Genomic DNA, 10561 nt, shown 5'->3' with positions numbered 1-10561 from the left:
GGCGCAGCGGCGGTGGCCCTGGCGCCGGCCCCGGCCACTGAACGGCGGTGGGCGCTCTCGCCCCGGCCAGGCCACCTCTTCCCACGCGGTTTAATTGGGAGAAGAAGGAAAATTGTGCCGTGATGTGTCGATAAAACCAGAGCCGTACACGGATTTCTGCTCATTCTGTCTCACTAACCCCGGTAATCAGAGCAGTTTGTAAGTTTGGTGGGAAAAGAGCCACCGTTTTGGAACGTGTGATGGGGGGGAATGTCCATTAAGTACACATTTTACGTGCGTTCCCCTAGTGCAGTAACTGCACCGCGTGGCGCATCAGGGCACCTGCCTGGCGGGCGTGTCCCTAATCCCGGCCCCTCTCATCCCAGGACTTCCAGGGATCCTGGAAGAAATGCAGCAAGGACAAGTCGAGCGAGGGTCACTGAGTTTGGATCGGCAGCCTCTTTGTCTCCGTCCCTCTCCCTGATGTTTGAAAAGCACCAGTCCCGGCTACACAGTGTGCCAGTGAAGTCAAAGTGAAACGTGAATCTCCCTCCAGCGCGGGTGGCGGCCTCTCGGTCCCTCGGAGCCGGTCTGGTGGCATTCCGGGTGCGGCGCTGGTCTGAGGGTCTCACGTGCGTGTCCCGGGGAGCCCTGTCCCCGAAAGGCGCAGAGACCCAGGCAGGCGGGAATCGCCACCGCCCGGCCTGGAGCCCCCTGGGGCCTGGCGGAAGGGGGCCCGAGGGCGCAGCCTCCAGGCAGCCTGTGGGGTCGGGACCCCAGGACAGAGGGCACTCCTCTCGGACTTCCCAGGAACCGCGTGTTTGGTTCCCCGGAACTAGCTCCAGCACAGCCACGGCGAGGCCCTGTCCCTTCTGCAGGCGCAGTGTCCGCCCACGGCTGGGGGCGGGCTCGGTCCCTGCGCACCCCCCCCCCTCCCCGCCGCCCCTTCCCCCCGGGCACACGGCCTTGGGCCTGGGCTCCTTTCCCAGAGTCCCGTTCCGGGAGTGGCCACGGTGAGCCTGCGATCTGGGCGGGAGACAGGTCGGGGAGCCCCGCGCTCCTGGCGCCTCTCCCCTGCGCGGGCTCCTGGACACGTGCTCCTGCGCCCGGGAGGGTCTCCTGCTCCTCCTTGGACAGAGCAGCAGCGGCGGCGGCGGGAGGACTGGGGTCTGGTTTCCTGGTGCTCCTTCCTGGTTTGCGTTTTGGCTTTTCTTGGGTAAGTGTTTCTGCAAGACAGTGTTCCGAGCAGCCCAGGCCCCTCTCCTCCTCGCCCCCGCCGCAGCAGCACCTGCACTGGGCCTGGTGGTCTCCACTCCAGCAGGGAGGCACCTCCTGGGGACAGCAGTGTGGACAGAGCGGAGCCAAGGGCAGGAATCCGCTGGAGAAGGAAGATCCTCTTCAGCCTGACAGCTACTTTTAGCCACAGGAGACGTGCTCCAGGGCGTCTGTCTGGGGCCATGTTGCATCCCTTTTGGCTAACTCCTGTTCAGTCCTGTGTGCCCCAAAGCAGCTCACCCAGACTGCTAATTTGGGGGCACATGGCATGCGCTCAGGCTGCCCGTCCCCTACGGAGCTCTCCCAAAGGCTGTGACAGACCTGGGATTGCCTAGGTAGGGAAGGGAGGAGGTTTGTGTTTGTGTTTGTGTTTTCTTTTGTTTTTTCTTTTTAAAAACTGGGGAAATTGCAGAAACAATTTGACAAATTGCCTTAAAATAATGCTAGTAAAAACTTGAGTTGGACAGCACACCTACGAGTGGCCGACCCCCACGGGGGAGGATCCTGTATGTAAATATGACCACACTGATCTGCAGAATGAGAAAGAATCCTCCAGTGGCGAGGGAAGACAAGCCTTTTGGTGGAAACAGGGACCCAGGGCGCAGCAGAGAGCAGATCCGAAAAGGTGCCAAGATGCCCCCACTCCCGAGTGATGGGGAAATCCGATAGGGCATCGGATGGGACTTTCCCTCCGCTGGAGGACACCACGCTAGGCCTGGGGGCTGGCTCTCACTGCGGTGCTGGCTTAAATTGCTACCAGGAAAGTGGGGAGGGGCTTGGCCTGTGTGGGAGACCTGGAGATGCCACTTCCTCTGGTCGGGACCCCTGCTCCCTGGTCTACCACGGAGGGAGCCCGGTGGAGGCCGGGCACAGCCCTGCAGCCTCGTTTGCAGAGGGGAGACTCCGGGATGGCAGCAGTGTGGGCCTGGGTCATGGGATCCAGTGGTCCCGGGGTGAGTGTGCATGAAGACAGTTCTCCTTGGATCAAAATGTGTAAGTCCTGAAAGTGTAAAGCTGAGTGAGAAAAAAAATAATCATTAAAAGGGAAAAGGATGCAGGAAGATGATGCCGAGGGTCGTACAGTATTCTGTGCTGTTTACAGGCAGGGGTGGGGGCTGCGGAGGGAAGGTCTCAGCGAGCAGCGGGCACCTGACTTCTGACAGGGCGGGTATGGGACTTGGAGGGGCTCCAGCACTCTGGCTGATGTTTTATTTCTGAAAAGTGTATCTGATGTAAGTGTCACAAAATGTGACTGATCACTAACTCGGAGTGACGGTCACACGGGGTTGTGTTACTCTGTACATTTCTATTGGGTGGAAATAATTTTGTTTTGAAAGTTAAAATAAAAAATAAGAATTAGTATTTTAACAAGTGTTACAGGGCACAAGTATAATGTGCTAATTTAGGAGTCTTATTTAAAAACAAAACGAGGGGGTGCCTGGATGACTCGCTTGAGGGTCGGACTTCAGCTCAGGTCATGCTCTTGCAGTCCGTGAGTTCGAGCCCCACATGGGGCTCTGTGCTGACAGCTCAGAGCCTGGAGCCTGTTTCAGATTCTGTGTCTCCCTCTCTCTCTGAGGCACCCCTGCTCGCACTCCATCTCTCTCAAAAATAAACAAACACTTAAAAGAATTAAAACAAAACTAAACACAACAAAACAAAAGTTTGCGGTTCAGACCTTTAACTGGATTGTCGCCTGTGTTTATGTCTTTGGGCCATTTTCCAGGGCGGAGAGACGGGCTTCCTGGGCAGCAGGCTCCCCAGGGGCCCTGGGCCTTCCCTCTGGGGTCTTGGGTGCCAGGGCCTCACCTTGTAGGAGGCGGGGCCAGGCCCCTGGCTCTGCCTGGGGGCTGTGGACACAGCACGGGCACGGGAGGCCTTCCGAGAAGGGAGAGGGACAGCACGTACCTCAGGCCTCGAGGGGAAGAGGTGTGCCTTGAACCACGTGCCATCCGGCATCTTCTCTGGCTGGCACAGTGAACGTATTTAAGAAACTCAAATCAGAATCGGAGAGAGGGGCTGGGGGCAGCACGTTGGAGGTGGGTAGAAGGCGGCCTAGCAAGAGAGAGGGGAGGGTCCCGCCTGCTCGGGCAGACTGTGACTCCTCCCGCACCTGCTCTCTCCCGGAGGAGCGCTCTGCCTCCCTGGCCCTAAGCTCCTGCTGCGAACAAGTCACTCGCTCTCCTCCTCTCTGCTCAGCCACGCGGTTCCGGGTGTTCACACACAGAGCTGCTCCGACGGCCTGCTCAGTGGGAGAGGCTGCAGCCAGGTCCATCCGCCTGGCCCCTCACTGCATGTCACTCTGTTCCCCGGGGCCAGGAGGAGGGGACTCTTGCCTGGGAACCTCCACACTTCCAGATGCTTCTCTGTGCCAACATGGCCGAAAGCTTTTCAGAACTCGCTCCTGCCCGCAGCCGTGGGCTGGCAGCTCCCTGCTCTCTGCTCCCAGCCCCGGGCCCACGGGCCTCGCGGCCGGCCGGACGTGCCCTCCCCGGGCAGGCCTCGACAGATCGCCCCCGCCCTTCCTCATCCCCCTGCTTCTGCCCCAGGCTCCCTGGCCTCATTCTGCCACCCCCCGCCCAAGCCTGGCAAAGTCATGAGCACTATGTACGTGGGGATGGATGGATGGTGGAGGGAGGGCTCACTGCTGGTTATTCACTTTACTTCTAAGAGGCCCAGCCGCGAGCTGAGGGAGAAAACGGAGGCCTGTCCTGGACACTCCCTTAGGTCCCACCGCCGTGGCCCCTGGGGCCGTCCCCCGCACCTGGGCATCGTGGACCTCAGGAGCCCTGGCTCTCCAATATACGGCACGATCCATTCTGGATGCTAAACTTAAGGACCTATAGACATGCACATTGAAAATAACCTGGAGTTAAAAAAAAAAACCCTGAGTTAGCAATCAGCCCCCAAACTTGCATTCCCTGAGCGGAGCGAGCGCGCCGTTCTCATTTTGCGTCCGGAGCGATGGGTGCCTTTCCGGGCACGTGGCAGGTGCTCCCAGCAATTGACTGGTTGACGGAGGGAACGCATGTTGACATTTGGGAAAAGGAAACCTGAACACGAGCAAGCTGAGTGGTGACGATATTTTACATAAAATATTCAGAGTGGGAAAGAGTTATAGTATTTAAAAATTTACTTTGATCCCAGCAAGATGTTTGTGGGTACAGGCAAGCCAATCCCAAATTGGTTTTTAAAGGCCTGGTCATTAATACATCTTAAGTAATTTTGATGAAGAATGAAGTGGGGGGAAGCAGTCAGCGTGGTTTTAAGACACCACATGTCCCGGAGTCAGGAGTGTGTGGTGCTGGTGGAGGAAAGGCATGCCGATCCTCGGAGCGGGTCAGAGAGCCAGACACAGACCCGCGGGCGCTGCCCTGTTCCGTGAGGATGCCGGGCCATTTGTTGGGCATCTCCAGCAAAACGGCAACAGGAAACATGTCACCCCCCTCTCACACCTTGTTCAATAATTAACTAAAAATGGACTACTGACATAAATGGATTTGTAGAACTTTGAGAAAAATATAGAAGAAAAATCTTTAAGATCTAGGGCTAGGCCGCAGATTCTTAGACCCGGCACCAAAAGCATATCCAGAAAAGGAAAATTTGATTGATTGAACTTGATCCAAATTTAACATATTTGTTCTGTGAAAGACACTTCCGTTTTTATTATTTTTGTGAAATGTACTTGTAAAAGGACACAAAGATGAGCTGCAGACTGAGGGAATTATCTGCAAAACACACTCCAACAGAGGACTAGTATCTACAATATATAAAGAACACTAAAAGAAAGCAAAAGACAACCGACAAACAAAGAAAACAATGACAGGATTCCATCATTTGGAATTTGGACAAAAGACCTAAAAAGACATTTCACCAAGAAGGATACATAGAAGGCAAATAGGCATGTGAACAGATGTCCAACATCATCAAGGACGTGCACGTGAAAACCACAATAAAATGCACACAGCTCTCTGAACGGTTAAGATAAATAGAAGAGTGAGGCCCTCAACTGCTGGTGACCACGTGGAGAAACTAGCCCGTCCGCACCTTGTTGCTGGGCATAAAACATGGTACGTTCAACTCTGGAAAACAGTTCAGCAGTTTTGCCAGAACTAAACTTGAAACTCCCATGGCGTGTTAGCAGTTGCGCTCTTGGGCACTGGCCCCAGAGAAGCAGAAGCGCACGTCACACAAGCTCTGCACACGGATGTGCCTGCAAGCGTCACTTGCGACAGAAACTGGAATCGGCCGGATGTCCTTGCAAGGCCGAGTGCTGAACGGAGCGCATGGCCGCCGTGCGAACCGTGAGCTCCGGGTCCAGGAGGCGACCTGGGGGGGTCACCAGGGAATTAGGCGGTGGGGCAAGAGCCCATCCCAAAGCCCACCTACTGCAGGATACCTAGAATTTAATCGCAAACGGATAGAACATTTTTGCATGGGAAGATGGGAGGAGCGGGCACCAGTTCGGTGCTTGCCAGGACCTGGGGACAAGTGCAGGGGGGTCCGGGGAGGTGAGGGGAGGGGGCTGCTCGGAGAAACAAAGGGAGGCGCCCTTGGGATGTTCTGTGCTGCCCCCGAAGAGGAACTCTAACAGGGGACCTTTCCGTGCTGTTCTTTTAATTGAAGGGGGGGCCTGGCGGGAGGGTTTGTAACATACCGGTGAGTACAAGTCAGTCCCAGGAACAGCTACAAAATTTGACAGATGCTTTGTTTATGTGTTTTTTTTCAAAATGCTATCATTGTGTGCAGAGAGATCTGTCAGGAGACAAGCGGGACTCCAAGTAGCTACTCAGGAGTGAGATCTGCAGCGCGTAAAGGGAAGAATTTGCATTTTTGTCACTTACGCATTGTTTTTTTTACCTTTTCATGTGTATTTGGTAATTTTAAAAAGCTACGTACCAAAGTGATGAATTGGGTGTCTACTATAAAGAAACAAGAAAGCGTGTCTCTGTGTTCATGGTCTTTTGAAATCTCTGACTTTTCCAGATTTTTATATGACTCTCTGAGAAAAATATTTATGGTCAACTTTTATATATAGATTCTGAAATAAGGTACATAATCAATCATATCTCAGATAAGTGCACATATATTCTAATTTGTATTTGGCATCAAAATATTTTTATTTATAGCTCCTCCCGTGTACTGACAGTCGTTTCCTTCAACATGGTATATGCATTTATTTGATATATCTTAAAATATACATAAAAGTTTCAAAATTACATCGACATTATTACTAACAATAAATCCACTGAGTACAGAGTTTTTAAAATTTCCTTGCAATTTTTTTTGTATCTGGAAAACATCACATTCAGGATGCATAAAGCACTATGTTCAAAATTACATGAAAACATTATATTATCTTGTCAATTTTATACAGATTTATGTATTTATATCTATGTTAATTTTAGGGCTTTTCCCCTTTGGGGCAGAATTCCATTTTTAAAACAATTTTAATGTTTGTTTATTATTTGAGAGAGAGAGAGACAGAGTGACAGCAGCGGAGGGGCAGAGAGAGAGGGAGCGAGAGAGAGGGAAAGAGAGAAAAAGCCAGGGAGGGGCAGAGAGAGAAGGAGACACAGAATCCGAAGCAGGTTCCAGGCTCTGAGCTGTCAGCACAGAGCCCGACGTGGGGTTTGAACTCACAGACTGTGAGATCATGACCCAAGCCCCCCAGGCGCCCCTGGATTCCATTTTTTGCAAAGTAACTTGCATGGTTTCATAGTCCTGAGCAGTGAACTCAGCAAAGTCTTGACTCTTTCCTTCCCCTTTACTTGTCTCTCCACCTCCATCTGTCCATCTTCATTAGCTTCTCAGAAGTCTTCCCCATTTCTTATTGCAAATGTGAGTAAAGATCCACGCGCATTCATGAGAATAAGTGAATCTTTTCCTTTTCTTCCTTAGAGACACGGTAGCCTATTGTCCACACTTTTCTACACCTGCTACTGTTTTTAACAATAAATCGAAGACCTCACTACAAATTCCTTTGTAGAGATTTTCTTCATTTCTTTCAAAAGTCCCTGCACAGATACTTGACCTTGGAATGCATTGTGGTCATTCAGCCATGCCCCTCGTGAAGACCTCTGTGTCCTTATGAGCTTCCGCTTTTAGAAGCCGTGCTGCCTCGTCTTTGGGGCGGGGCGGAGCGGGCGGAGTGGGAGGAGTGGGGTGACTGGGCCGCGGGGTGAACGGGTGTGCGGTGTGGTCAGGGACGGAAGACGGCTGTGTCCTCACACCCCTCAGCAGGGCGGGGGCGGGGGCAGGCTCTTCACACTCTGCCAGCCTCGGCGTGGCGGCCCCTCCCGCTTGGTCGCTCTGGTGGGTGTGAGCTGTGTTCTGTCTTCTCAGATTCTGCACCCGTGTGCTTGATGTCCGTTCATCACAGTGCCGACGTGTCCCACACGCGTGGGAACAGGAGTCCTCATGTGTGTAAGGGACCCGAGTCCGCAACATATCAAAGGGGAAAGCTCCAGGCTTTCATCCCGGGAACCGAGGCTTGACTCAACTTGGAAAAATCAACATAATTCACTATATTAAGAGACTAAAGGAGATGAATCATGTCGGTTGATGGAGAAAATTTTGGACAAAATTTATGACTCCTTTTTTAAGAACACTCAGAAATCTACGGGCAGAATGCAATCTCTCAACCTGACAGAAAACATCAACACACACCCCAGCTGACATCAGTGTGAATTAAGAAAGGGTTAATGCTTTCCAGGGTCGGGAGCAAGATACGGATCTGCACGTGGACTTGGCGGTGCGCTGGGGGTCTTAGCTGGTGTAATGAGATAATAAACAAGCAAATGAAGACAGAAGACGAAATCCATGGAAGTTTCTTAGCAGCGTGACTGTGGACAACAAAACATTAGAATTAATATGTGAGCTTAGCAAGGTCACAGGATACAAAATACATATTGAAACAATTAGAGATTTTTTTACTTTTTTCTTTTTTCATCACGATAAGCGTACCCTTCACTCCCTATCACCTATTTCCCCTTCCCCGGGCCCGCCTCCCTGCGGGCGACCACCAGTGTGTTCTCTAGAGTTACGAGTCTGTATCTTGGTTTGGCTCCTTCTCTCTTTTTTCCCCTTTGTTCATTTGATTTGTTTCTTAAATTCCACATGAGTGAAATCATATATCTGTCTTTCTCTGACTGACTTATTTTGCTTAGCATGATGCCCTCTAGCTCCAGCCATGTCATTGCAAATGGCAAGAGTTCATTCTTTTTTATGGCCAAGTAATATTCCATCGTCTATACGTACCGTGTCTTCTTTATCCATCCATCCGTCGATGGGCATCTGGGCAAGATGGTTCCCCCTTCTCCACATCCTCACCGGTGCTTGTTGTTTCTTGTGGCTTTTTTCTTTAAATATTTTATTTTTAAGTAATCTCTATACCCAATGTAGGGCTTGAACTTACAGCCCTGAGACGGAGTTGCATGGTCCATCAACTGAGCCAGCCAGGCCCTCTTGTGTGTGTCTGATTTTAGCCATTCTGTCAGGTGTGAGGTGATAAATCCCCAAGGTTTTTATTTGTATTTCTCTGATGATGAGTGACGTTGAACCTCTTTTCATATGCCTGTTGGCCATTTGGATGTCCTCTTTGGAGAAACATCTGTTCATGTCTTCTGCTCATTTTTAGCTGGATTATTTGTTTTTATGGGTATTGAATTGATAAATTCTTTATATATTTTGGCTACTGACCCTTTGTCAGATATGTCATTCACAATGTCTTCTATTCAGTAGGTTGCCTTTTAGTTTTGTTGATGGTTTCCTTCGCTGTGCAGGAGCTTCTCATTGTGACATGCTCCCAGTAGTTTATTTTTGCTTTTGTTTCCTTTACCTCAGGAGACATGTCTAGAAAAATGTGGCTATGGCTAATGTCAGAGAAATCACTGCCTGTGCTCTCTTCTAGGATTTTTATGGATTCATGTCTCACATTTAGACCTTTAATCCATTTTGAATTTATTTTGCGTAGGATATCAGAAAGTGGTCCAGCTTCATTCTCTTTCACGTTGCTGTTCAGTTTGTCCAACACCGTTTGTTGGAGAGACATTTTCCCCATTGCATATTCTTTCCTGCTTTATCAAAGATTACTTGACCATATAATTGTGGGTTTATTTCTGGGATTTTCATTCAATTCCATTGATCTATATGTCTATTTTTTAAGTTTATTTATTTATTTTGAGAGAGACAGAGACATCAAGTGTATATGTGCATGCATGAGCAGGGTAGGGACAGAAAGGAAGAGAGAGAATCCCAAGCAAGCTGTGTACTGACAGTGTGGAGCCTGACACAGGGCTTGAACTCATGAACTCGTGAGATCATGACCTGAGTCGACATCAAGAGTCAGATGCTTGGCCAGCTGAGCCCGCAAGCGCCCATCCATCTGTCTGTTTTTATGCCGCTACCGTACTGTTTTAGTTACTACTACTACTACTACTTTGTAATGTAACTTTAAATCTGGAATTATGACACCTCCAGTTTTTTCTTTTTTCAATTGCTTTGGCTATTCGAGATCTTCTGTGTTTCCATACAAATGTTAGGATTGTTTGTTCCAGTCCTGTGAAAAATGCTGTTGGTAGGGATTGGATGAAATCTGTAGATTGCTCAAATTATAGGAAATTTCACTTTTAACAAATTTTTAACAAATACAAATTTAAATTTGAGCGAATAGGAGTCAGCTGAATCAGATGTGTCCCACAAAAACCACACAGAACACCACACAACCGTGCTGTGTGGGAGGGGCGGTAGCAGGAGAGACGTGTCACCCTCGTGGACTGCCAGCTCCGTCCATTAAGAGGTCCGTTCTCCTCGGACGGATGTGCAGACTCAGTATGGCACCAATCAATACGTCAGTGAGATTTTTTTTTGTAGAAGCTGATAGACGGATTCAAAGAACAAGGTAAGTTGAACAATTTTGAAAGAGAGCCAACTTGGAAAGCTTCGCTCCCTGGCTTTAACACTTACTATAAGACTACAGTAATTAAGACGGCTCGGCACTGGTGAAAAGAAAGACCTATAGACCCACAGAACAGAATAGGAACCCAACACAGATCTGTGTATGGGTGATCACGTAGTTTATTCATTTATTTTTAAAATCCATGTTCATTAACTTAAGTGTAGTCTTGGCTTCAGGAGCAGAACCCAGGGATTCATCGCTTCCATACGACCCCCAGTGCTCATCCCCACAGGTGCCCTCCTCCATGCCCATCCCCCATCTAGCCCAGCCCCCACCCGCCTCCTTTCCAGCAGCCCTGCTTGGGTTCTCTGTATTTAAGAGTCTCTTATGTTTGGCTTCCCTCTCTGT

This window comes from Suricata suricatta, chromosome 6 (assembly GCF_006229205.1).
Source record: "Suricata suricatta isolate VVHF042 chromosome 6, meerkat_22Aug2017_6uvM2_HiC, whole genome shotgun sequence".
NCBI classification, from domain to species: Eukaryota; Metazoa; Chordata; class Mammalia; order Carnivora; family Herpestidae; genus Suricata; species Suricata suricatta.
This window is presented reverse-complemented; position numbering follows the sequence as displayed.